Here is a 27,240-nt window from a genome sequence, read left to right as displayed (position 1 = left end):
CACACCTGGTTTAGAAGGCCCCGTGGACGTGAATACGAGAAGGTCACAGGTGCCGCAGCTGGCTTCACGGGCCACAGACGGGGAGGCTGGTTTCGGCGGCCTGTCCATCGGTCACCTGGGTGAGTTATAAAGCAGCTGTGTGCACGTCCGTCCGCACATGGCTCCAGGTGAGTCGGGTCCTCGCCCCACTCCAGCCCTCAGCACACTGCGGGCGGCAGAGAACTAACTCGCATCTCACACGGGGCTCACAGGGCTCCGCGTATGTGACCGACTGGCTGGGTGTTTTCAGTATGTTAAGTCCAGGGTGCGTGTTACACTTTCAAGCTCCGGCGAGTGTGGGAGGAGGCACAGCACAGGCCAGTGCAGGAAGGTGAGGGTCGGCTCGGAAGCCTGAGGGCATCGCGGGGCCTCCCCCGCAGACCTGGCCCTCCCGCCAGCGCCCGCCTCGGCAAGGAGCCGGTGGTTCTGCAGGTGGCACAGGCCCGGCGCAGCCGCTCCCCGCGGCGCTTCATCCTGCCCGCAGCTCCGGCCCCTCGGCTGCTCCCCGGCCCCGTCGTCTGTGCTCGCCGCATCCGTCCTCACCCCCACCGTCCTCTCTTGGCACCCCGAGTACGGTCCTTGTTTATAATTATTTTTACAACACACCTGTCGTCATGTCGGCAGCTACCACACAGGTCAGAAGCAGCTCAGCCTCACACGTGAGGGGGGAGGGGACTTCGGGCCTCGCTCAGACACCGATCGCGTCTAGACTGAGCGTGCTCACCCCCACCTTGACCAAGCATGACGTCTCCTGTGAAAACACCTCTGCTTTCCCCAGACATGGCCTCGAGGCTGAGGGCTGTGCGTGCACGCCCCAGGCCCCGGGGCCCGCAGCCTGCTCTGGGGGCTGCTCAGGCCGGGCGCCACGGGCCGGGATCGGGGCCTTCCTCGTTTAGAACGGTCCATCTGTTGCTATGAAGCCTGGGTTTTGCTGCAGGATCTGTGTCCTGAGTGAGTTCTTAAAAATCTGTGGAATTCACATTTTAGGAAGGGACCTGGCGCCCGTGGCTGTCACAGCCATGTCCACACTGTCCCTGAGGTGAAGCACTGGTCTTGGAAACCTGGAGACAGCTGCTCAGTGACCTGGCTGCCTGCAGCCCCTGCAGACGGGAGCGGCACGGCTGCTGTGGGGGGCCGGGGGCAGCGTCTCCCGCATCCTGACCTGCGGGGTGTTTGAGGCTAAGTGCCTCACCCAATCGGAGGCAGAGACTGTCGAATGGAGGCCCCAGGTGACCCACCCAAGACCTCATCCTGTCTGGTGCCCTCACTGAGACCAGAGTGCAGGGCCCTGGCTCCTGGTTCAGGGCGCCTTCAGCCATACAGAGTGAAGGGGAAAGGGGGACCCCAAGGCTGTGCTGAGCGGTGGCTTTATGGGGGTGGGGTCGTTCTGCCATCCCACATGGAGAGCACATGTCCTGTCCTTCAGGCTCATTTACACACTCGGCCTACCAATGAAAACACGTCAGTATTCTGTCACTCGGGAGTTTTGTGAGGACCGTGCTCCCCAGCCTGTCACGCAGCACTGACCTTCCGCCCTGTAAAGGGAAGGCATGCGTTGCCATTCAGAAACGACTTACGGCTGGTGCTGAGGAATTGAAACCTTGCCAGCTTCACTGGGGGCCGCCTGGTGGGGCTGGGGACACCTTGGCCTCAAGGGTATTGGCACCAAGCCTGCAATTCATGAAATCGGCCACTGAGTGGCAGTAGGTAGCACGGCCATGTGGTTCAACCCTTCGGAGGCAGAGGTGCCTGCAGGGGCCTGGATCCGAGGGAAGGTGACCAGAGGTTCCAGGGGGCTCCACTCTCCCGAGTTAACAGGGTTCTGAGTGGAAATCTGCAGTTTTGCTTCGGGATAGATAATAGTTCCCATTTCAGATGATGACTGCCTCCAGCCTGTGCCTGCTCACTCCTTCCCTTGTGGCTTTACACGCACGTCAGCACGTGACATGCATCTTGCACTCTTTGTTCGTTCATTGACAATGTGCCGGAGAATGTCCCGCGCTCTCTCCTCGCAGGCTGCGCATCCCCCTACCCCCCCGCATGCCGGTACGCGAGTTCACTGTCCGGGGGCGTCCTCGTGTTTGGAACGGTCCCCGTTCGAGGGCATCGAGGCTGTCTGCAGTCATTCGCTACACGAATTAGCGCAGCGACCGACTCTGCTCAGGGCTCCTGCGCCCACGTGTGGTGCACACACACAAACATCCCCAGAAATGGAATTCTTAGGTCGAAGGGCTTTTGCCCTGGTCGTTTTGGTGGGAGTGATCTAATTTTCGTTCATTTCACGTTATCGCGCTCGTGGGTCTGGTAGGTGAGAACCAGGACATCGAGCCGGAGCTTCGCTGGCATTTCTTCTGTGACCGAGGAGGACGTCTTTCTTTCCAGATGTTCCCGAGCCGTTCGTGTTCTCTTTCCTGCGAACCGCGCTCCCTGCTTTTGCCTGTGTTTTCTATTACGTCGTTGTTGTTCTTATTTATTCCCAGATTCTATTTATGTATAAGGGAGATTAACTGTTGGTGATGTGAGTTGCAAATATTTTGTTCCAGTTTGTGGTCGACTTTGCTTATGGTGGAATTTTTGCCTTGCAGGAATTTTTCTGAAGTCACATTTAGCCATCTTATATGTTACAGCTTTTCAGTTTTGTGGAATACTGAGAGATGCTTTCAGCACTCCAAGATTCTTTTAAAATTCTCTGAGCGGTGACATTTGAGCTCACCAGATTTAGGGGTCCTGAGTGAGGCCTGTACAGGCCTGTGCCGCTCCCCTGCGGACATCAGCCCCCATTGCTCTTGCTCCTGTGTGTGGGGCTGGGGTCTCGCCCCCGCGGCTGGCCCGGAGCCGGCCCTGGAGAGGGCGCTAGTGACAGCGCAGACCCAGCGGCTCAGCCACGGCCACGGGAACGCGGGCTGGCGCAGGTGTCTGGTTTCCCGTGGGCTTTGCCCACGTTGGAGTATGGACCCCATACTTCACGTGCAAGGCCATGCGGTCATTTCTTCCCAACTGTTGCCTCACGGTCATTGGCTTTGGAGAAGGTGTGAGCCACGGAGGGCAGGTGAAGCTGCCCTTCACTGCTGGCTGACCAGGGGATATGTCTTGGGGGGTGGGGGCAGGGGACACAGACAGGAAAGACCAGCACCGCAGGGCAAGTGGGGTGGGTGGCAGCCTGCCCCTGGGGCCCTGTTTTGCTGCGGCTGTTAGGCACTTAGGCTACAAAGCCACCCCACCAGGGACCAGCCCCGACCAGCTGGAGGGCCCTCTGGGTCAGTGCGAGTGTTCGGGGGTCGGTGGGGGAGAGAGGGTTGGGAGCAGGAGGGGCCCCGAGGCCACAGGAAGTGCACACCAAGCCTGCCCCAGCAGCCGTCCTTTCCCTGCAACTGTCCTCGGGGTCTCAGCTCTGGCCGTCAGGGCAGCAGGAGGAGGGGCCCTCACCCCCCAAGCCTCCTCTTCCTCTGGCATTCCCTTCAGAACCCCTGCCACAGCGCCCCCAGCCAGCCCAAGAAGGAAAGAAAACAAGGCAAGTAATCAGGGCGGCGAGGAGCAGACGAGGCGCCCCGTGCACTTCTCCAGGTAGGATCCGCAGGTGACCGGGCGCTGAGGGACAACGTAGGGGCGGGAGGGGTCAAAGCTGACCCCAGCATCCCCAGCACAGCCTTCAGGGGCTTAAAATGGGGGGGGGGTTATTTGCATTGCGGGGCAGTCACCCGCTCTCCTAGGACGTGCGGGTTTCTGGGAGCCGACGAGCGTAGGGTCCTGTCGGACAGAAAGGCCGGGTGCCGCCGGCGTGGGGAGGCCAGCCCTCGCGGGCTAAGGCAGCACAGGGCACCGGAAACGGGGCGATGGGTGCTTACCAGGGACTCAGACAGAAGCATGCAGCCCGCGGCGGGGTCTGCGGTGGGCAGGGGGAGGGGGCCTCCCCTCGAAGATGGGGCTTTCGGAGGCTGCAGCCCCCACCCCACCCCACCTCCGGGCTTCTCGCCGCGGCCCCCCATCCGCTCACAGCGCCGCGCGGGGCCGAGCAGGGCGCGGTCGCTGCGGCCCCTCCGCGCCGCACGCGCTCCCGAGCCGCCAGGGGGCAGCGCGAAGCGCGGGGCTGGGTGCGGGCGCGCCGGAGCCTCGCGGCCGTCCGCTCCGCCCGCCGGAGGACCCGACCCCTCGGGCTCCGGCATCCGGCAGGACCGGGGCGCGCCCGGGCATCTGTGTGCTCCCCAGGGCCCGGGCGGTGGGGCGCCGCGGCTTCCCCGAGAGCGGCCCCGCAGGACGCGGCCCAGGTGCGCCCGCCGCGCCGCCGACCGTCCCGGCGCCGGGCGCGGGGGGAGGGGCGGGTGCGACCGCATCTTTGTCCCTTCTTCCCGCGTCCCGGGCGGGGGCGGTGGGGCGGCCCGCGCGGGGCGCACGGCGGCGGAGGCCCTGCGTGCCGCACGCCGCGTCCGGGGCGCGCCCGCCGCCATCCAGCTTCCCGGGCTCGCCGGCAGCGCCGCGCGCGGCGCGGGTTGACAAAGAGCTGCGGCGGCGGCAGCGGCGGCCTCACGGACCGAGCCGGCGGCGGGGGTGCCGGGCCAGGTAGGCGGGGGGCCCGGCCGGGGGCCGGGTGAGGGGAGCGGGTGCCGCGGCCCGAGCGCAGCGCCTCGGCGGCGCTGCGGGGCTGGGTGTGCGGACCGGCGCCCCCAGGACGCGCGGCGCCGAGCCCGCGGCTCACGCATCCCGGGCGGGGGACTCCGTGGCGAGGGGCGACCCCGCGCGGACAAGGGGCGAGGGCCGGCCGCTCGGGTCCCTAGTACGATGCGCAGCCCCGCTGGGCGCTGGCACTAAGTCCCCGAGCCTGGCGGCAACTCCCGAATTTGGGGGTGCTTCGGGGTTCCCTGCTTCCTGATGAGCCGAGCCCCGACTTCGCCCCCTCCCCCTTTCCCTTTCTAACGAGGCCCAGAGGGAGAAACTCCTCAATTAAAAATTCCACGCCGGGCCCCCGGGGCCGCCGGCGCAGACCTGCCCCGCCGGCCGGCCCCTTCCCGCAGCGCGCACAGCCGGGCCAGGCGGCTGCGGGGGCCTCGGCCACCGACGGCCAAGGGGAGCATCGAGGCCCGCGTCCCGCAAGCCGGGCTGCGGGCCTGTGTGCCGAGCTCGGGGCGACCTTGCCCTGGGCCGCGAAGGGGCGCGTCCTGCCCGAGCGGGCCCCTGCGCGGCAACTCCGTGCTCGCCAGCACAAGCAAGACTGCATGTGTTCAGATCTCTTCAGATGCAGCGGCTGGGTGCCCCCCCCCACACCCCCCACTCCGCAGGTCTGAGGTCGAGCCAGCTCACAAGTGGTCGCAGCCGTAGCCTAGCCCTCACGGCGTCTCATTCCCGCACTTCCTGATGCCGAGCTGGCCCACCCCTTCGGCCTCTGGCCCCTTCTGGGAATGTTCTTTCTCTCTCTCTCAGAAAGAACAGTGGTTTTATAAACAATGGCCTGAAGCTTCAGCTTTTCCCGAGGTCTGCGTGGCAAGTGCCCTGCAGGTGCCCGGAGCCCATGGGGGGATGGGTAGTCGCCCCGGCCTGTGGGTTAGCGGTCCCTGTGGTGAGGTGGGCAGGGGGCTTCTCTGCTGGACAGGGTCTGCTGTGCAAGGGACACAGTCTGGTTCCCTAGTCCTGAGCTGCCAGGGCACCTCAGCCTGTGCCCTCACGCCTGGTGGCCGCCTGTGTGGCCGGGGGGTGGGGGTCTCCTGGGCAGAGGACGGCACAGAGGTGGCACGTGCTGGGACTGCGGGCCGTGTGCAGAGTGGCCGTGGGTGAGTCAGAGCTTGCCGAGGTGGCAGCCTCCCCACTGGTCATCACCGGCACTCGATGGGAGACCCTTAGGGTGGTCCCCAGAACTGGGCTGGGTCTGGGTGATGGCACTAATGGTGGGCCCCGCAGTCTTCTGTGGGAGCCTGTCTCTTCCAGACCCCTGGTCATTTGTGGGGAGCACAGTCGCGCCCTTCCCCCACTGCCTGCCTTTCCGTCTCCATGGGCCTCTGCACCTGAAGAAGGGCATGTCGGACCAGAGGCACGTGTGTGTGTGCACCCGTGTGTGTGTGGGAGAGAAAGCAAGTGAGCCTGGCAGTGGGGCTGAGTAGGTGACAGTCAAGTCCTGGCGCTCTTGCGCCTTGCATGCTTTCTCTGGCACCCCAGGCCTGAGTCGTGGCTTCTTAACTTGTTTGCGTAACGGTCCCTTGAGTACTTCTAACCCTTTAACAAAATAATAAAATACTAGTTTCACAGGAATAATCGGGGTGGAGGGGGGCCGGATTGTGAAATGGAAGCGTGTCAATAATCCGCTTTGCCAGCCGAGCTAAGAAATGCTGGACAAAAATAAAAGATCATCGTGGAAGACGCCAGTCACACCCTGGAAGCCGAGAAGGAGCTGACACGCCTGGACTTTTCCTAGACACTGCTGAGGAACTCAGAGGAGAAACAAGACGAGGAGGGTGGCATCAGGCGGGGCTCTGTTCGGTCGGGGCGGCTGCGAGGCCTGTCTGGGGGACGGTGGGGACAGAGCCGGATGCACAGCACCCCCCCTCCAGGCCTCAGCCCCTCCCCAGCTCCTCCCTGTCCTCAGGCTTGCACATCTGAGCCGATAACTGGACAGGTGAGAGCCTCTGGTGATGCCACGGTCTGATGACTTGGAGAAACCTTTGTGGTAGGGGGCAGACCAAGAGGGTGGGGGCCGGTGGGCACGGAGGCCTGAACACATTGCCACGTGGCCTCGTGGGCCTCCTGGAATAACCGCTGTGCAGCCCGGCCTTAGAGAAGCTGAGGAAGGGGGCGACAGCTTTGGGGGCGCAGCCCTGATCTTGCTGGGCGGCCGTGAGGGATGGGGACGTGTGGGCACCGGTGCGCGCCTCGCTTGATCCCTGATGTAGGTCATGTTTGAGAGGTGACCCAGGTGCCAGTGCTGGTCAGGCTGCGTGCCCGAGGGGCGGGTTTTGGCCGGGGCCCTGTCCCCGAGGCCCCGCCCACCACCTGGGCTGGGTCCAGCTGGTGCCTCAGAGCGGCCTGCTGGCACAGGCGGAGTCAGCTGTCTCTTCACCTGTCCTGCAGCTAGTCCCGCATTCTCCCCCTGCCCTCTCTCGGATGCACGAGGGAGCCCATGGAGGACAGTGACCCCAGGGTCACAGCGAGGCTCTCTGTGGGGCTTGAGATTCCCGGGTCTCCGTGGGAGCCATATTGGGGTGCTATTGCTGTGTGCGTCAGGGTTTCTGCGCCGGCTGTGGGGTTCCTCAGGTTGGGCGCATGCCGGGTCTGGGGTGCCTTGCTCGAGCCCTCAGTGGCTCCCGGGTGCCCGCTGCACACCCACACCCTTGGCCTGATTTTCTCAAGTTCCCTCCCTTGCTCCCAACCACGATCCCTCCAAGCCGCTCAGGCTCCAGGCGGACAGGCTCACTGCCCAGGCTTGCCCTGGGTTGTCCCCACCCTGTCCCCACCTGCCACCTTGGCCCAGGGCCCTCATGTCCATCCTGTCGATCCTAACTGGATGTGGGCCCTTTCCTCTTACTCCCTGGTCCTCAAATTTGCCAGGCTCACGCCTGCCTCAGGGCCTTTGTACCTCCTGTGCCCTCCCCTGGCACGCGCCTGGTCCCGATGTCCACCCGTCTTGTTCTGCCACTTAGCTTCGGTTCCCTTGCATGCGCCAGCTCCCGGCCCAGCATCTGCCCCTCGTGCTCACTCTGCGTCACGTTTCCCCCTTATTTCTGCGCTCTTCACTTACTGTCTGTCTCTTCCCACTGCGACGTCAGGACTCTGTCGCCTGTGTCCCTGGCAGCTACAGTGGTGCCTGGCGCCTCGTAGACGCCTGGTGCGACTCGCTGGGTGAGCGGCTGAGTGAAACCCCGTTTCCGTGGGAGCCCGGCTTCCCAGGGCTGGAGCCCCTCCTACCTCCGTGGGCAGCAGGGAGCCGCTGGGGACGTGCGCATCGGTCATTTGTCATGTAGGTCAGGAGACAGCGCGGTTGAGGAAGGCGGTTGTCCAGCCCGGGGAGCGGGCGTTGCGATTCTTTGCGGAGGTTCCCTCGGATTTTCGGTGGTTCGGCTGGTCTCGTCGGGCTGTCCCCGTGCCAGAGCCAGCCCTGCGTCACCCCTGCCGCCACCCGGGTGCGGAAGCACTGGGAACGAGGCGCCCGCTGGCCCAGGTTCCCGTCCTCCTCCGTCTGGATGTTTCTAAACTTGTCTCGTACCTTCTGTCAGGCCCGGAGTCTCGAGGCTCCAGCAGCTCTGCCTGTCCCCGTTCGCCAGCCTCCCCTTCCCGAAGCCTCCCCCCCGCCCGGTTCCCTCTGCTGGGCTCCGGCCTGGCGGTCTGCGAGCAGGAAAGGGGCAGGGACCTGGGGGACGGCTCAGCTCGAACCCGGGTCCTTAGGCGAGTTGCTGGCCCCTCCCGGCATCTGCCCTCACACATACCTCCCGCCGCGGTTGTTATGAGGCACAAATGAGATGCAGTATGGAACTGAAGCAGGGTCGTGCTGTGACGATGGCTGCGTGGCGTGTTCTCCGTGGCCGCCCGTGTGGCCTCTCCTAGCTCAGGGGTCAGATTTGCTACCTTCAGCTGCAGCCTAGTAAGAGAATGTAGTGTGAGCACTTCATAGACTCCAGGGCGCTGTCCCACTGTAAGGTGCTGTCGTTATGTGTTTGAAGAATGGAAATTAAGAGAGGGGAACCGTGTGGTGGAGACTTCTGCATCTACTGACTGCACACACGTTCGCGTCTTGTGCTTTTCTGAAAATCGAAGCTCTCCAGCATTTAAAGGTTTCTGACGGAGGAACCAGCTGGAGTCATCAGCGTGGTGCACGTCTGCAGGCCGAGTTCTGGCCCCCTGTGTTTGCTGTTTTACATAATTTCCCACCAAGGCCGAGAGACAAGTCTGTTTTCTTTCCTTGGCAGCCAGGAGGCTGAGAACCCGGCAGCTGTGACTTGTCCCAGAGGACAGAGAATGCGGCTTCTGCGGGCTGGAGCTGGGGTTCCGGCCGCCTGTGCTGAGCAGAGCAAGGCTCACGCTCTAATTCTCCCCCATATGCGCCCCCCACCCCAAAGCCCAGTTTGCATCAAGTTAGTTCTTAAACTAGATGGGCTTATGACTCGTACGGGGGTTAATTTTCAACGTGTGCCTAGAGAGTCCGATGGCTGGTGACCAGTGGACCTGAGCGCTGGTGGCGACTGCAGAGTAACAGACTTGTCACAGAAGAGCCGGGGGGGGGGGGCCTTCATGGGGACGGACAGCAACGGGGCTCGGGGGCTTGCCGTCCAGAACAGCTGACACCGTTGGTGGGTCTGCGAGGTGTTTCCCTTTTGGAACCATAACATGGATTCTTTGTCCTTCCTGTCGCTAGACTCGACTGGGCCAAGGGAGGCCGGACTCTGAACTGCTCAGGTCCTTGTTCTGAACAACTTCTGTTGGTAAAGAGTCACTGAGTAGTTGGACGATATTGGCATCTAGGGTTTTCAGTTGGGGCGTGTGCATGCACGCGCACGCACACACACACATTCTCATTTGATTGGTTTTACATTCCTGGAATTGAGTGCCTAGCAAGGCAGCTCTATATAGGAACTCCTCTGACCTGTTTTGTGTATCACTCTTTTCATAAAAACAGCAGTGTTAGTTTTCCTCAGTTGGAGTCATTCTCGTTGCCTTGGAAAAATCTGTTGTTTCAAAAAAAGGGGACATGCTTGTCGCGTGACCGCGCGCCCCGGGGGCGGCGCTTTCTGGGTCCCTGCGGCAGCAAGTGTGCGCGCACCGTTTTCCCGAAACGCAGTTACGTTGCTGGGCCCTTTGCTGTAATGAGTGGGCCATGTGCTCTGACATCTGTCTGTATTGTCAGGGGCTGGGGACAGCTGGCATGGGCGGGGCTGAGTGGAGCAGGGCGTGGGCTGGCAGTCACAAGCTCTAGGAAGCCAGGCGGCCGATGCCGCTGCTCAGAGCTGGACGCGACCCCCAGGGAGGGCGCACGGGGTGCGCGTCCTCGCTCGTGGGCCGCCGAGCTCCCGGGAGGAGGGTCGAGACGCGAGATCCGTCGAGTCTGCTACGGTGCAGCGTGGGATCGGTGTGGCGTGCGCGGCGAGTTCCGCCCGTCCGTGTTCGCTGCTTCACATAGTTCACACAACTCCGTGTTGCTGCCGTTCGCCATCACGTCGGGTGCAGGATGGCTCATCTAACAGAAACGGGTGCCAGGCCCTGGGGGGCCGCCGCGCACCCCGCCCCCGGTGTTCCCCTGGCCTGCCCGTCCTGGGGCTGGCGGGGGGTGTGTTTCTCCCTACCCTGCCTGCCCGGCCTCGGGCACCGGGCACGGCCTCGCGCTCTCTGGCTGGTGCTGGCTGGGAACGGTGGAGCCTGGCGGCCGGCAGCCGGGGGGGGGGGGGGGGGGGGGTGGATCCGGCCACGGTCCCAGCGCTGCCGTCTTGGCCTGACGGCTACACGGCTACACCCTGGTGGCCGAGTCGGTGTTGGTGGAGCTGAGCCGGGCGCCCAGCCCCCGCGACCCGGGCCTTGCTCTGCGGTGACGTGAGGGCGCTGCCTGGGGCCTCACTCTGCCCCCAGGCGCGGGGGAGGGGCGTGCCCCGGGCAGGAGGTTGCGTGCTGCTTCCCGTTGGGGGGAGGGTGTTGGGGGGGCGTCTCTCTGCTGTTTCTTGGGCTGGAAGCAGCGGAAGCCCCTCCGGACCAGGTGCCCCTGATTGAGTCTCTCCCTTGGGCTTTAAATTATTCGCGTTTCATTAAGTAACGCTTTTCTCCCTGATCGCCGCTGGCCCGCGCTTACCCAGCAGTGCCGACTGGTGCCACCGCAGGTGGCGCGACAGCCGCGGAGGCGCCCGCGACGTGCACCGATGACGGGGATGACGGGGAGCGATGACAGGGAGCCGCCTGGGTCCCCCCGGCGCGGCCGCGCTCGGCCCCGCCTCCCCGCGCTCGGCACGTGTTGCTCTTCGCGTGGGCGGCTTATCTGATCACAGAAACAGAAGGGGCGCGGGGAGGCGGGGGGGGGGGGGGCAGCCCCTGACCCCGCCCTCGCCCTCGTCAGCCCCCTCTCTGTCCTTTGTGTGCAGGGCCCCGCAGTGCTGCGTGGCGGCAGGTGCTCCCACCTTAGTCAGCCCTGAGCCCCTTTCCTTTGCCAGAAGCTCGTCCAAACTCCCCACCCACCCACCCGTCCATCCATTTATCCCTTTCTCCATTCACCCACCCACTCATCCATCCGTCTGTCCATCCATCCACCCACCCACCCACCCACCCACCCATCCACCCACCCACCCATCCATCCAACGAGTCTCTCCTGACCCCTGTGTAGAGCTGGGCGAAGTGCGCCCGGCGGGAGTGGAGAGGCGTTGCCGGCGAATGCGGGGCGGCGTCAGGGCCTGACTCCGGCTCTGGGTTCAAACCTCACCTGGAAAGGCGCAGCCAGATGTGAGGGCCCTGCGTGGGGGGGGGGGCGGGTCGTGAACCCCGTCCTGTAGCAGTGGGTGGTGCGCTCCTCCAGGCAGCAGGGCCGCCTGCAGCGGGGCGCATGGGGGGAGGGTGAGTGGCAGCAGAGTTATGTGGTTTGTGTAGGTCAGAGCTGGAGGTGGGGGGCCCTGCCTGAGCCTTGGTGGCCCTGGGGCATCAGTGCTGTGCTTGGGGGCGGAGCAGTGGGGGGGGGGGACCCGGTGGCACATGCACTGCCCGAAAGTCTGCAGGAGACTTTTCCACGGCCAAGTGTCACGGCGCTTCAGAACGTGGGCGAGAGGCGGGGGAGGGGCGCAGCCAGGGGCCAGGTGGGTGAGCTGTGCCTGGAGGGTGCCTGGGGGCTCTTGGGGCGAGTGATGGAGGGTCTTAGGGAGGGTGCCCGCATGCCCATGGTCCGCGCTTCGTGCTCCGCGGCCCCAGGAGCTCCACTCCTCCGTGGGGGAGGGGCAGCCTCGCCCCGTGGATGTGTGATCTCACCCCTCAGAGATTCGCAGGCTTTCTAGATTAAGTGTCCACTGTTCTTCTGCAAGAACGACGGAATCCACAACAGACTGTAAATCACGTTATTAATTTGCTCCCTGAGCGTTAACCTGCGTGGCCGTGAAATCCGGGGCCTGGTGTCCAGTCGTCAGCAAGCAGGGAAGATGAGCGGGTCCCAGGTCGCAGTGGCCGTCCTCGCCTGTCTGGGTGGGCTGGCTCCTGGCGGCCCTCTGGCCCTTTGTTGGGAGGGGACTGACTCTTCATTGGTAGGGCAGAGGGCAGAGGGCACAGAGGGAGAGGGCAGAGCCATAGCTGCAAGTCAGATGTCCCTGGCCAGCACAGAGAGGGCGCTGGGTCCCAGAGGCCTTTGTGGGCGGCTCAGCTCAGCAGACGGGCTGAGGTCTCCCTTAGTGGCCCGGTGTCCTGGGTGCCATGGCCCCAGCCCGCATGGGCTCCGCTGGCCGGTCGTCCTGGTTACCGATGGCTCAGAAAACGCCTCTCGGAGTCGCTCTGCTTCTGGGGAGCTGCCAGCCTGCCTGTGCCCTGGCACGGGGTGGGGGGTGGGGCGGGCACCATGGCCTCCAGCGAGGCCCGCGGCTTGGCCTGTGTCGCGCCCGCAGGGCCAGTCTCGGATGCTGGTCGCTTTCCTCATTGCGCCCACGTGCCGCGGTCGGGACCGCTCTGCTGATGGCTGGGCCGGTTGGAAATGGGGCTTTGTCGGGAGAAAGCTGCGTTTGAGCGGGACGATCCCCGTACGTCGGCGTCCCTTGCCGTGGGCTGCATGGCCGCACTAGGCGGGGGTGGGGGGGGGGTGGGAGGGGTGTCTTGACGGTTTTCATCAAACACCTGATCCTACACTGAGTTTCACTGACCGACGTCCCACAACTGCTTTCTTCCTTTATGTGGCATGGAGAAACCAGCTCTGGTGTCCTTAATGTCCGAAACGCCACAGCAGAAGAGTTTGCCGTCCCAGCGGCTGCCCTCGAGGGGACGTTAGTGTTCGTTTCAAGGGAGGACGTGGGGGCGTCCTCCGCCGGCCGGGGCCTGACGCCTCTCTCGCCCGTGCCAGTGCGGACAGTGGGCCTCACGCCCCCACCCAGTCCCCGCGGAACCTGTCCCAGCCGACAGGCCGCCGTCCCCTGCGGCCGTTCGTGTCCAGAGCCTGTGCCAGCCGGCCGCTCGGACGCAGCTGGCCCCGACATCCGCAGCCCTGGCCTCGCGACCTTTGTCTCCCCTGCGCGCACGCGTTCGGGGGAATGTGTTCTTGCAAACCCCTCCTAAAGGAACGCACTGGTTAGCAGGAAGGCGGCAGACCGCGGGCCGGAAGGAGCGGCAAGTCACGTCACCTGAAAAAGGCCCAGTGAACCTGGCGGCGCCCACCTCCCCCAGTGAGCAGGGAGGTGCAAAGTAACTCGTGTCAGTCGGGGTTTCCATAGGAACAGAACCAATAGGATACGTGTGTGCACGTTGTATATATATTTGGAGACTCATCATGAGGAATCGGCTCACGTGGCCACAGAGACTGCGAGTCGCATGGTCTCCAGCCGGAGGCTGAGCGGAGTAGGGGGCTGATTCAGTCCCTGGCCAGAGGCCTGCGAACCGAGGCGCGGTGGGGGTGATGAGGCGTCCCAGGTCAGCAGCGAGGCGGGGAAGAAAGGGCTCGCTCCCCCTTCCTCCGCCGCTGGCCCTGCTCAGGCCCCCATGGGAGAGATGGTGTCCACATACAACACGGGGGAAAATCTGCCTCATTGAGTCCAGGATTCAGAGGCTCGTCTCGTGGGTGAGCCTCCAACTTACGATCCAGAGCTCTCCAGTGCATCTGTTACTTCAGTAAGAAGTGGGGGGCCCAGGCAGTCGTCATCCCGGAGTTCCCGAGGAGACCTGTCAGTTGACTGACTCATGGCTTGCTTTACTGCTGGAATAATAGTATTAAGATCAGGCTTACATTGAATTTAGTGTAAGATAATTAGATTTCGCCATCTCAATAAGTGCCTTTTAATATTTAGATTCAAAGTATGTTTTGTAAATGGGATCAGAGCCCGTAAGCCCAGGTAGGATGCTAAGACTGAGACACAGGTAACTGGCACGGCCCAGTCGCCGGGAGGAGGCGGGTTTTCCTTCCGTGTGTGGACGGGGCCCTCGTGGTGCGGGCTGGACGCGCCGCGGGTCAGCGAGCGGGACACGGGGCAGGAGAACGGTGTGCGTGCGTGTCCCGGGGCTCAGCCCGGAAAGCGCGGGCGGCGGTCCCGTGGGGTCAAGGTCGACGCCAGCCGCGAGGGTCATTGGCGGGGCGGCCCCTTGGTGCGGAGTGGCGAAAGCGGTACGTCTGCTCTCGCACCCCAAGCCCCTGCCTTCTGTGTGGGCGCGAGGAGGGCGGCAGCCGGAGCCCACAGGAGGGACGCGGCGACACCCCCGGCCGGCGCTCCCCAACACCGACGACTCGGCAGTGGCGTCCAAACCCGAGACTCCGTCGCCGCCAAGAGCAGCCTCAGGAGGCCCGAGACCGACGTGTCGTGAACGGGACCCGGGCACAGGAGCAGGACGTCGGGTTCGAGTGCAGGACACGCCGGAGCGGGGCGGACTTCAGTGAGCGGTCCTCCGTCGGCGTTGGCTCGGAACTGGCAGGCGCACGAAGTGTGTGTCAGGTTTTAATGGCGGGGGCGGGGGGGGGGGGGACCGGACGTGGGGGTCTATGGGAACTCGACTCTCCACTCGGTTTTTCTCTTGGTCTAAAACTGATTTCGAAGATGAAGTCTATTGAAAAAGCCATGGGGCAGTTTGAGTCTCTTCGCCCCGGGCGCCCAGCTCTGAGTGTCACCGTCCCCCTCGTCCAGCTCCAGACCCCCGGCTTCGTCATCCCGGTCGGTCCTTCTTCGCTGTCCACGTGAAATCTGGGGAGGGCTCAGTTTGGTTTTGAGAACAGGCGTTTTTATGCCCCAGATTTCTGGGCGTGGGAAAGGACGGGTGTCTCGGGTGCCGTGTGCGCGTGCGCTGGGGGCTGTCCCAGGGGAGGTGCGCCCTGCCGGTAAGCGCGCAGGCGTGCCGGCCTCCGTCACCGGGAAGGGAAGCACACCAAGCGTCCGCGTCCTGAGGGGCCGCCCTCCCCCGTCACCCACTGGGTCACTTAGAGTCGGTGACCGGTGGCCATGTCTGTGGGGGTGACAGTGGACCCCCCGCACTGACAGCAGGCAGTGTGGACCAAGGCTGCTGATATGCGTGCGGGGCCGGTTTGGGGGTCTGCAGCCGACGCCGAGTGGTCCATGGGAAAGGCTTTGTCCCCACAGGAAGGCACGGAACCCTGGATTCCGGGGACTCCGTTCTCTTGAACTGACGTAGTTTCGCCTCCTGTGTTGCTGGAGGGGTGAAGGGTGCGGTGAGGAGCAGCCCGTGGGGAGAAGCTGGGTCAGGGTCTCTGCTGGGAGGGTGCGCAGCCCGTCGTGGGTCAGCTCACGGAGCCGTGGGCCCTGCCTGGGACCAGCCTGCCCCCCGAGGCCCAGCTGCAGCAGCAACCTGTCCCCCAGACCCCCGCTTGTGGCCTGCAGCACACGGGGTCCCCGTGGCCCGTCTCCCAGGTCGGCTACCCCTGGAAGAGGCGCCTGTGGGGACACGCGAAGACTTCCCGGTGACACGGTGGCTCAGGTGTGATGACGGTTCTTCCCTGGGGCTGTCCCTCTCCCGCCGCCCCCTCCGGGCTGGGGTGCTGGGCTCATGAGCTGCTGCCTGACGTGGTCCTGTTTTTCTGGTGACTGGGCAGATGCGTCGACACCAGGCCCCTCTGCCTGAGCTGCCGGTTCCGCGTGGGTGCGTGTGAGTCAGATGGCCGGCCGCCACCGTGGGACGCCGGGCCTGGCGTCCTGTCCTCTGAAGCTGTTAGCTGGCCCGAGAGTCCAGGGCAAAGCTTCCGAATCCCCAGGGGGAGGTTTGTCCTCTGTTTGCAGAAGTGGTGATGGACGGATCTGCTCCGCTGAACTGGAAGGAGGAATTTTTAAATTTCCTCTGGCCGAAGAACCTGAACTGGAATAATCCATCCCCCCAAATGCGACTTTCATGCAAGTTCTTGGAAAAAGCGGACGATTTCCTGTGTGTGGAAGCAGCGTCCCTGGAATCTTCTCGTGATGCATCTTAAAATGTTTGTCTAACTCAGCCTCATTCTCAGATCCCGAGTCTTAAAGACCAGGAGCTGCCTGATCAAGGCCTCTGGAGACAGCAGCCAACGCGAACGGGGGGCAGCCAGGGGACCTTCCCTGCGCAGGCCCCCTCTCTCCAGGTCCACAGACAAGGGGCGGCACCTCTCCCACCCCCAGAGAATGCAGCGAAACAGGACTGCTTGTGGGCGTTTTTTGTGTGTATATGCTGTCCGCTGGGATGCAGTTTCTGTGTGTTGTTTCATAATCGAACAGGAAAAGCTAATCATTAAAAAAATAGATATGATAAATACAGTTGACCCTCAAGTAACTAGGGGTGACAACCCCCCCCCCCACACACACAGTCAGAAATCTACGTATAACTTGGATCCCCAAACACTTACCTGCTAATAGCCTCCTGCTGACTGTAAGCCTTAGCACTAATACAGTCAACTCACACGTGCTACATGTTATAATGTGTGTTATATGTATAACATGCGTCCTGTGTATTATAATACGTATTACAATAAAGCAGGCCAGAGAAAAGAAAGTGTTATTAACAAAATACACTTACAACATTTATTGGAAGAGAAATCCACGTATCAGTGGACCGGCGCAGAACGAACCGTGTTTTTCAGGGTTGGCCATGCTGCCTGCCAGCGTCTTTCGGCCAGCAGCCCTTGGGGTTCAGAGGGGTGCCGGCCTCCCAACCGGCAGGCAGCGGGCACACTCTAGGTCCCGGATGCCTTTGGCGTTGGTTTAGCATGAGCGAATTTTTTTTTAATTAAAAATATTTTTTCTGGTCATAAAGTTTAACAGGCATTTGTTATAAAGACTCTGACTTTACCGCAGTATGGAATGTAGAACATGAAAGTCCACCCTCCCCACTGCCTGCCCCCATCCAGGCCCTGCAAAGACAACCATTTTTAACAGTTTGGTGCAGATTCCTTTGGTTCCCCCCCCCCCCTTGTTTATAGGAATACTTAAATTTTACACGTACATCATCCATATTTATTATGTCTAATACCATTTTTCAACGAAATGGTATTGCATTAGCAATATGATTTGTAATTAGGTCCCCAGTAGCGTATCTTAGACATTGTCCCTTGTCTGTAACATTTGCATAATACTTGACTTCGCTTATTGATGAACTTCTGGGTTGTCCCGTGGCTCACACTCATGGATAATGCCGGAATGGAGTTTTACGTAACCCTCACACGTGGGACGTCTTTGCAAGGAAGGTTCCGGGGACAGCGTGGGCGCCCCGATGGATGGGTGTTTCTAGCATAACTTGATAGCACCAAGTGGCCCTCTGGTGAGGCCGTGGCCACTTTAAGTGATGCTGGTCGTGTGGGGACCCTGCATCTGTCCCCACCACCCGACACTCCCCGGACATGGTCAGTCTTTGTAGAGTCACCCAGTCCTGTGAGTATAAAGTTACCACTTATTTAAACTTATGAATGAGAACAAGCCCATTTTGTACGTGCTTAATAATAATTTGACTTTCTTCTCTTCATTGTCTTTTTCCGTCCTTGCCTGTTTTTTGGGCTGACTTGTTCATCTTTTCCGTGTTGATTTATAGTTATTAATACGGGAGGGTTATTTTTCATTGGTTTTCTATACATTGCAGATATTTTCACTCAGTTATCTTTTGTCCTTTGACTTCATTTAAAGGCATCTTCATACGAAAATGTGGAATTTTTATGCCGTTAAATCTGTCAGGCTTTTTTTTGTATCTTAGAAAAAGCACTTCCCTACCCTGAGTGTATGTGAACACCTTCAGGGGTGTGTGTGTGTGTATCTATATCTATATTTTTTTCTGCTAATGTTGATAGTTCTCTGGGATTTATTTTTAGATTTGGTAAGAGCTGGAGATGTAAATTTTTTATATGAACATCCAGTTTCCCAGCATGATTTATTAATAGCTCGTCTTTCTCTCTGTTTTGAGATGCCGTGTTTGTCACATGTTAAGTTGTTTCATGTCTGGGTTATTTCTCCTGCGTTTCTGGACTCCACATTCTGATTTACTGGTGATTCTTGGGCCGACGTCTGCTGTTTAAATGACTCTCGCTTTTGTTATACTTTGTTGTTTTTGAGGCCTTTACCTCTTCATTACTCTCCTTTTCCCATTTTTTCTAACCTTTCTCATATGTTTCTTCGACTAGATCAACTCTAGAATAAGCAAAATCCATCCTCAAATCTGATTGCTCTGAGCTGCCTCTGAGGGCGAGGCACGGGGAGCCATCTGTCCCTCCCGCAATTGGGGGCGTGAGCCATCGCTCTTACGGGTGCACACCCCCCTGTTCGTTGGTGAGCGTTGGCCTGTGCACCCCACTGATGCCCCATTTGTCCCTCTTCTGTTCCAGCCTCCGGGAGGGCCACGTGTTGCTGAATCCTGTGAGTACGAGCCCGCCACCGAGGCCAGGAGCGTCCCGCGCATGGCCGAGTATCCTCTGGGGCCTGGACATTCTGAGTGAGTAGGGCCCGTGGCGGCCACCTCCGCGCCATGTCCGCGTGCGCCTTGGCCCGTGCTGAGTGGGAGCTGGGGGACCAGCGACGCCCTCACTTCTCTCTAACGATGGCTCAGATGCCGCTGTGCCATTTTCTGTTTTGACAAATTCACCTTTGTTTTAAGGAAAATGATAAGGAGGACCACAAGGGACAGAGGGCCACCCAGCAGACATGACCCTGCCCATCTCTCCTTTCAGACTCAGCCCCAGTGGTGTTGAGTTGCCTCCTTGAGTGACGCCCTTTCCGCCGTGTGTCGCTGGCCCTGGGCATCCAGGGAGCGGGGCCAGCAGGGCCAGGCAACAGCGGTTCTGCACCCCAGGCCGCTCGCCCGTGACGCCGGTGGCTGGTCCCGGGGGGGAGCAGCATGCCCGCTCAGCAGTCACTGCCCACCGCTCCCCCACGCCCGGGCACCCCTCACTCTGCTTTCCCTCTCCGTGGAGTTATCTGTTCTGCATCTTCCCTGCAAACCAGAAGCTGCACACCCTGTGACGGTCGGCGTCCAGCTGTGCTGACGGACGGGGATGAGGGTCACGAGGCCCCCCATGCGCGGGCCCGCGTGGGCGCCGCGTCCCTTTTCTCGGGCTGCGCGCTCTGGTCTGCTGGTCGGGGGTGGTTTCTGTCTTCTGGTCATTGCGGATACTGTGGGTGTCGTGAGTGTGTGTGTACAGGGATTTGCTCGAGTGCCGGATTTCGCTTCCTCGGTGTTCGTGGCCGGGATGGAGTTGCTGGGTCACGAGGTCCCTTCTGCGCAGCCGCCACGCTGTTTTCCACACCTCTGCACACGCCGGTCCCCTCATCTCCACCAACTCTCGCTCTTTTCTTTCTTTTTTAACAAAATTATGGCTGGTCCTACGGGTGTGAAGTGGTATCTTGTGGTGGTTTCGATTTGCATTTCCCCAACAGCTGTAGGCTTTTTGTAGATTTTTTTTTTTTTTAAATCATGCTAAGGGTGTTCTCTACTCCTGACTTGGTGAGTGTTTTATCAGGTGCAGGCGTTAGATTTTTATCAAATGCCTTTTCTGCATCAATTGATATGATTATATGATTTTCCTTCTTTTAGTCTGTTACGTGGTGGATGACATCGCTTGATTCCTCTCATGTTGACCCAGCATCTCACTTCTGAAATAAATCCCATTTGGCGGCGATGTATAATTCTTATATATTTTCGGATTCCATTTGCTAATATTTTGTTAAGTATTTTAAATGTTTATGAGACACATGGAGCTATAGTTTTTTTTTTTTTTTCTTGTAACGTCTTTGGTTTTGACATAGGATAATACTGGCTTCATAGAACGACATAAGAAATGCTCCTTCCTCTTCTAGTTTCTGAAACAGAAGTTAAAAAATGGGTTTCATTTCTTTAAACATTTGGTAGAATTCATGAGAAGCCATCTGGGCCTGGTGATTTCTTTTTAAAAGGCTGTTAATTATTGATTTAATGCACATAGCTATTTAACGTGTCTTTTTCTCCTTGTGTGAGTTCGGTAGTGTAAATCTTTTGAGAAATTGTTCCATTTTATCTAAGTTATCAAATGTTGAGGCATAGAGTTGTTTGTAGCACTCCTTTATTATCCTTTTAACATCTGTGGGGTCAGTGCTGATGACCGACCCTCTTTCATTTCTGATATCAGTAATTTGTGTCATCTCTCCTTTTTCTTGGTTAGCTTAGCCCCCCCCCCCAAAAAAAAACCCCTAAATATTTAGTTTGATGTTTTTCTCTATTATTTTCCTGTTTTCGGTTATATCGATTTATGCCCTAACTTTTACTATATTTCTTCTGCTTGCTTTAGGCTTAAATTGTTCTTCATTTTATTTCCTAGAAGGTTAGGTTATTGATTTTAGCTCTTTCTCCTTTTCATGTACATTTAATGCTATAAATTTCTCCCTAGCCACTGCTTTTGCTACATTTTGACAAGTGGTATTTTCATTTTCATTTAATGTCCAAATCAGAGCACAATTGGGCATTTCACTTATTTCCTGTTGCTGATTTTAGTGGAATTCCATTCTGGCCTGAGAAATACTTTGATCTCTATTTCTTAGAAACTTGCGAGGGCAGCTTTCTGCCCCCTAACACGGTGTGTCTTGGTGCTGCAGTCTGAATGTTTGTGTCCCCAATTCACGTGCTGAAATCGTAACCCCCAAGGTGATGGGGTCAGGAGCCTTTGGGAGGCGACCAGGCCAAAACCTCATGATGGGATTGTTCCCTTGTCAAAGTGGCCTCACAGAGCCCCCTCGTCCCTTGTCCATGTGAGGACACAGAAGTCTCGACCTGCCGAGGGCCTCACCCGACCGTGCTGGCACCCCGATCTCGGATGCCCGGCCCCCAGAACTGTGAGCGATAAGCCACCCCGGCTGCGGTATTTCCTTATAAGAGCCCGAATGGACTAAGACACTCGGCGAATGTTCTGTACCAGCCTGCTTGAGAAGAATGTGCATTTCGCTCTTGTCAGCTGGACGATTCTGCAGATGTCAGTTAGATCCCAGTGACTGACGGTGCCGATCGCGTGACCTCCCCGGCCGGGTTCCTGCCCGCGCGGTCCGTCGGTCACTACGGGGTGTTCCCGTCTCTGATCACGGTCGTGGCTTTGTCTGTCTCTCCTCACTCCATCGCTTTTGCCGTGTGTGTGTGTGTGTGTGTTTCCACACTCTTGTCGGGAGCGATCTCTCCTCTGAGAATTGAATCGAAGTGCGGACTACGTCACACCCTCTTTATCCGTGACGACTTTTCTTGTTGTGACGTCCGCCTTGTTCGACATCGGTTGGTACTCTGGCTCCTTCCAATTGGACCTAGCGTGGCGCGCCCTGCTCCATCCCTTCCCCTTGGGCCCACCAGGGTCTTCATGTGTAAAATGGGTTTCTTGTGGGCAGCGCGCAGCAGGGTCTTGTGGTGGCGTCCACGCCAACAACTGGCTTTTAATCAGTTTCTTTAGACCGCTCACATTTAAAATGGGGACAGCGGCCCCCCTGATTCAGTTGCACTCTCTGTCGTTTCGGTTACCCGCAGTCATCTGTGATCTGAGTACATTAAATGGAACGTTCCAGAAATACGCAGTCCGCAGGTTTTCCACTGTGCACTGCTCCGAGCAGAGCGATGGACTCTCAGGCTGCCCGCTCCTTCCCGCCCAGGGCGTGAATCATCCTTCGTCGGTGCGTCGGCCACCGGCTGCGCCCGCCCGCTGGTCGCTTAGCAGCCACCTCTGTCGTGCGGGTGACCGTCAGCATCACATGCTCATGTTCAGGGAGCCCCGATGTTCCTTAATAGTGCCAGGTTCTCGTAACTTTTATTACAGCATATCCTGATCCTTATTCTGTTCCATTACTGGTTATTTTTGTTTTTACTATTTATGGTGTCTCATTTATAAATTAAACTTAATCATAGGGAAACTTTAGTTCATACCAAGTTCGGTACTCTGCGTGGCTTTGTGCATCCTCTGGGTGTCTGGGAACAGAAACCCCATAGACAAGGGAGAATACTGAATTGTGTAGTTAGCTTAGTATCAGACTTCTAACTGACTGTCTTTTATTCTGGCCACAGGATTCTTTTTCTCACTTCTCTTGTTTTCATCGAACATTTTAGGTCACCATATGTCTCCTCTTAGCTTATCATTTATACCTCTTTTAAATTTTTTTCACCTGTTTACAATATACATTTTAAAAGACTCTAGTAACACTGAACATACTTCTTCTCATGTAGTGCGAGTACCTTAAGACAGAGTATTCCCGACTCGTCCTTCCTGGCCCTGTGACAATGCCGTCATTCATTCCACTCATCTATAAGCTATAAGAGCGTAACTCATCGTTCCTATTGTTGCTCTAAATAAACAATCATTTTTTTAGACCAAATAAAAGTAAGAAAAATAAAAGATTTTGTTTTACCTTCATTTATTTCTTCTTGGACATTCTTCCTTTATTCAAGTTTCCAACCTGCGTAATTTTCCTTCTGCATGAAGAAAATACTTTTAACGTTTCTTTCAGGCTGTGTCTACTGGTGAGGTATTCCCTCAGTTTTTGTCTGAGAAAGTATTTCTCCTTCACTTTTGAGGGATAATTTTGCTGGGGATACAATCCTAGGTTGACAGTTTTTTCTTTTAAAACTAAAGATTTTCTTCTATCTTCTTGCTTACATGTTTTTTTTGGGGGGAGGGGGGGGAGAATCTGCTGGCATTCTTTCCTTTAGAAAATTCTTTTCTGAAATTTTCAGAGAATTCTTTTCTGTGCCTCTATAGAAAAAATGTTTCCCCTCCTGGTTTCTTTCATGATTTTCTCTTTGTCTAGTTTCCTGCAGTTTGAGCATGATATGCCTACCTGCAGGGTTTCTTTCTTTTAATTTTAAAAATGTTTTTCGTATTTATTCTGTGTAGTGGTCTTTTGGCCATTTATTACCTCAAATATGTGTTTTCTCCATCCTCTCTCTTGTCTCCTTTGGTACTCCAATTACACGTGCGTTCTGTCCTTTGATACTGTCGCACAGTTCTTGAATGCACGCCCCCCACCCCTTCCCCCTTATTCTTTTTCTTCTTGCATTTCATTTGGGGAAGTTGCTATTAAAATACCTTCCGGCTCACCGCATTTTCCTCAGTCATGTTGAGTCCGCTGATGTGCGTTTTTCATTTCCGTCACAGGTCCTTTTTCTTTTTAATTTCTAGGATCTCTTTTTGACACCTTTTTAGAGTTTTCATCTGTCTGTTTATATAATTAATCTATTCTTGCATGTCTTCCATTTTTCTCATTACAGCCCTTAACATATTAATTCCAGTAGCTTTAAATTCAGTCAGATAATATCAAAATCTGTGTCACTTCTGAGTCTGATTATGGTTCTTGCTTTTTCTCTTACGAGTGTGGTTTTTTTTTTTTTTTTAATTTATAATTTAAGTTCAACATGCTGCATAAGAGTTGTTGTTGAAAGCCAGACATGTTATATTGGAAGATAGGAACTGAGTTAAGGAGGCTTGACTGTGAGGATTTATGTGAGTCTCGTTAGCAGGTGCGCTGTGTGTCATGTGGTGTTGCTGTAGGTGCCCCGGAGACTGCAGACTCCTCCGGTGTCCTTGGTTTTGTCCCTTCTCTGACTCTGGGCTCCCCTCGGCCCTTCTCGTCAGAGCCTGCATCTTCCAGCTCTCCCGGCTGCTGGGGACCCTGCTGGTGAGGGCAGAAGGTGTGGGGGAGGGGAAGCATCCCACAGTCCCCTGGTGACGGTGACATCCCGTCATTCGGTGGGTCTGTGTTCCCAGGCCGTGACTTTCACAAGCGTTTCTTCTTGTACACCTTCTCCAACCCCGTCTTGAGACAGGAAGGTGTGAGGGGTTCGGTGGGAGGTGTGGCCTTCCCGGAGCTCGGGCACAAGGCTCTGGCCCAAACCTCCCCTAGACAGGTCGGGTGTGCATCCCATGTTCGCGTTCTCCGCCGCAGCCAAGGGCAGACGATTCCGGGCCCTTCAGGTTCCGGGGGCGGGGCAGTCTGCAAACTCCGCTCATTGAAGAGGGATTGATTTTCAGTTCGTCCAGCTGCTGCTTCCGGCGAGGACGGGAGCGGTGGCCTCCGAGCTCCTTGCACCTTGGGGCCGAGTCCCAGCCCTTCCCCTGCTCCGACGGCCCTGCGCCCCCGTCGCCCACTGGGGTCACGCTCTCTTCTTGACGGCCCGCTGGCTTGTTGCCCGGCATCCCTGTTGGAGCATAACCTCTGAGGTGCTGGGCCTCCGCCTGTCTGTCCCCCCTCATCCCCACACCCCAGGGAGCGCCTGGTGCCTTCTGAATGAGTAAACCGAGGTGGTAAATGACGGGCCGGGCCACCTGGCTGCGACTTTGTAGGTTTTCACTATGGTTTTGGTAAAACTGAAGCACAGACGAGTGAGACTGCGAGCGGGAGGCTCACAGGTGTCCGCACCGGAGGGAGGGGCTAGCCCGCAGCCGCCGCTGGAGATGCCGGACGGTGGCCGCTCCCAGTGCGGGGTGGGGGGGTGGGGGTCCGTCTGCTGAGTGGCAGGGGCCCGGGGCCTCCCCGGTCTGTGGCGGGCTTCCCCCCCACACAGCCTGAATCGCCCCCCGTTGTGGCCTCTTACTGGGGAGGAGCCTTCGCTCCCGCCCGCTTCCCTGCGTGCCCGGTGCGTTGCTTCTGGGGCTGCGACAGGGGTCCTTGTGCACGCGGAGAGAAACAGTCTCCCCCCCCCCCACGCCTTGTTGACGATCCGGCCTCGCTTCTCGTGAGCAGATTTTCAAACCGTCGCCATCTGCTCTGCGCTGCATCACACGTTTAACCAGTGCCGTTTCCCTGGTTCCGTCCGGGGGGGCGGGGGGGCGGGGCGCATGTGTTTTCCCGAGGGCCGCAGCCCGTGTGGGGAAGCGGGGCGCGGCCGCCCACGCGCTGAACACGGCGTCGCGTCTGCCCACGTCGCAGCGTCGCGAGCACGCGTCTCACTCACGGGGTGCCCCGGCCCCCCGGCCTCTGCATGAGGAGAAGTCCGGAGAAAGGCGGGACAGGCCGGGGGGGGGGGGGCGCCCAGCGGTCCGGTCCCCTGCGCCGGTCCCAGGCCCCCGCCCCGTGCCGCCAGCCGGGGGCGTGCGGGGAGCCGTCCGCCCTCGTTCGCGCCCGCGAGGTCGGCACGGGCTGGCGTCGCTGGTGGCGCTGCGCGCCGGGCGTGGGCCTGACCGCGCAGCCTCTGCGTCCGCGGCGGGCGGTAGGGGCCGCGTTTCCGTGGGCCACACGCCGCACAGAGAGCACGTGCACGTGGCCCCTGCAGGGTGGGGCTGGAGGACACCGGGCCGGACCGGCGTGTCTTGTGCCCATGGCGTGGCCCGTGTCCCCGAGACGTCACAGCTGGTGCCGCTGCGCCCATGACACCGAGCCACCTGGGCCGGGTAAGGAACGAGGGAGAAAGAGCTCTGTCCCCACCCCCACCGTCCCTGCGGACCTGCCTCCGGGCAGCGCTTGGCCCGCTCGCGGCTCTCAGGCACCAGAATGTTCTCTGCTTGCCCTCAGTCCCCGGGACGGCCTCGTTTCAGCAGCAGAAACAAGTGCTCATGTGGCCTCTGGCGCATCGCCCCGAGGCCGGAGGGCGGGAGCCTGGGAGGGCTGTGTGTGTCCATTCCTCACGCCTCTGTCCCTGCTGGCCCAGCTTGGGCCGCGACGGATGGGGTGTCTGGGAAGAGGGCGGTCCTGCCGCTCAGGGGCCAGCAGGTGTCCCACGCTCAGCCATCCCCCCGAGGGCCAGCTTCGGGGGCCTCTCAGATGCTCCTTCGGCAGCTTGCAACTCATCCTCATGACCCGAGGGACATGCCCGCGACTGTGCCATCTGTCCCTGGAGTCGTGTCCCCCTAGGCCCCTTGGGCGCCCTCCACCGACTGACATCCCCCTCCCACCGGGGAACTCCCCTCCCTCCTTTCAGGGCGGACTCTGGCCTCGGCCTCCTGCCTGTGGATTCTCACGAGCACTGGGGACTCGGGCAGCTGTCCGCGGGGTCTGGAAGCCTGCTCCAGAGGTCACACAGAGCCACCCGCCCCTCCCGATGGGTCACAGGCCTCCAAAGAAAGCCCCTCCTTTCTCTCGGTCTCACGTGGGCCGGGACAGGGGAAGACTGGCGTGGGGTGGGGTGGGGTGGGGTGTCGACCGGTGGACGACGCGGGGTGCCTGCCTTGCCTGCCAGTGTTCTGGGGCCGCAGGACGGGTCACGCTGAGTGTCCCATCCCTCGTCCTGGCTTCCTGGGAGAGCCAGCCCACGGCGGTCGTTCTGGGGCTCCTGGACTTGCGGAGGCCGAGCATGGGCGGTCACAGGGGGCCGGCTAGCTAAAGGCCACTGTGAGTCGGAGGGGGTGCCTGTATCCAGTGGAGCAGGCTGACGAGGGTGGCCTCGCCTCGTTGCCCCCTGTCCACCGGGACCTGGGGCCTGTGCCACGGGTCCAGGTTATCGCCACACTCAGCCGGGCAGCGCTGCTCCTTCCGGACGTGACCGCAGAAACACTCCCAAGTGTGAAGCCGGAGGATGACCGTTTCCAGAAGGTGGCGAGGGGCTCTAGCATTGCAGGCGCCGTTCGTCTCAGAGGGGGTCCAGAGTGGTCGTTTGCAGGGGTTCGGTGGCCTTTAGGGTTAATTGGAAACTGTTCTCTGCATTGGCTTGGAGATGGGAAGCTTTATGTTTATTCAAATTAGCAGTAATTTAAAATTACAATTTTAGTCTTAATTGTATGTACTTGGGGATTCCACTTAAGTCACTGGAAATAATTGCAGAGTAATATTTCGGGAAGTTACTTGGAAATGCACAGATGTCAGAGTGGATAGGTCCCCGGGGGTGAGCCTCAGCCCCGGTGGGGAGGGCGTCCAGGGCAGCAGGGGACAGCAGGTGCCCCACCCGCCTGGCTCCGGGCTTCGCCCTCCGCACAGCACCCACCGGGCCAGCCCTCCTTCCCGCATCTTCTCAGCCAGCTCCTGGGGGCACAGGCCACCTAGTGGCCGGGCACTGCCTGAGCGGGTGGCAGTCGGTCTCTGCTGCTGGTGCAGCGTCTGTGGGCACGGGGACGTCACCGCGGTGGGGAGGGCAGGCGCTGGAGCCACAGGCTCCGGGGACGGAGCTGGCGGTGGGGCCTCAGGCTCCCGGGCCTTGCCACACCTGCAGCTCCTGGTGTAGCCACGCAGCCCGGAGCACGGGCGTGCTGGCTTCTGC

At 59.3% G+C, this 27,240-nt stretch overlaps 1 protein-coding gene across 3 annotated transcripts in view; it reads left to right on the top strand.

Moving 5' to 3' along the window:
• Window positions 1–27,240, top strand: part of APBA2 (amyloid beta precursor protein binding family A member 2) — a 67,849-nt gene continuing 40,609 nt past the window's right edge. For 2 of the 3 annotated variants that reach the window (XM_036232064.1, XM_036232061.1), the window contains exons 1-3: window positions 23–119; window positions 3,502–3,603; window positions 18,443–18,549. The gene's annotated coding sequence lies outside the window, so the exon portion shown is untranslated. Of the gene's footprint in view, window positions 120–3,501; window positions 3,604–18,442; window positions 18,550–27,240 lie in introns of all 3 variants that reach the window. The other variant, XM_036232060.1, reaches the window with a different exon arrangement.

Source organism: Rousettus aegyptiacus, unplaced genomic scaffold (genome assembly GCF_014176215.1).
Source record: "Rousettus aegyptiacus isolate mRouAeg1 unplaced genomic scaffold, mRouAeg1.p scaffold_m13_p_14, whole genome shotgun sequence".
Taxonomy (NCBI): Eukaryota; Metazoa; Chordata; class Mammalia; order Chiroptera; family Pteropodidae; genus Rousettus; species Rousettus aegyptiacus.
The sequence above is the reverse complement of the archived record's forward strand: the minus strand, read 5'-3'. Positions and strand labels throughout refer to the sequence as shown.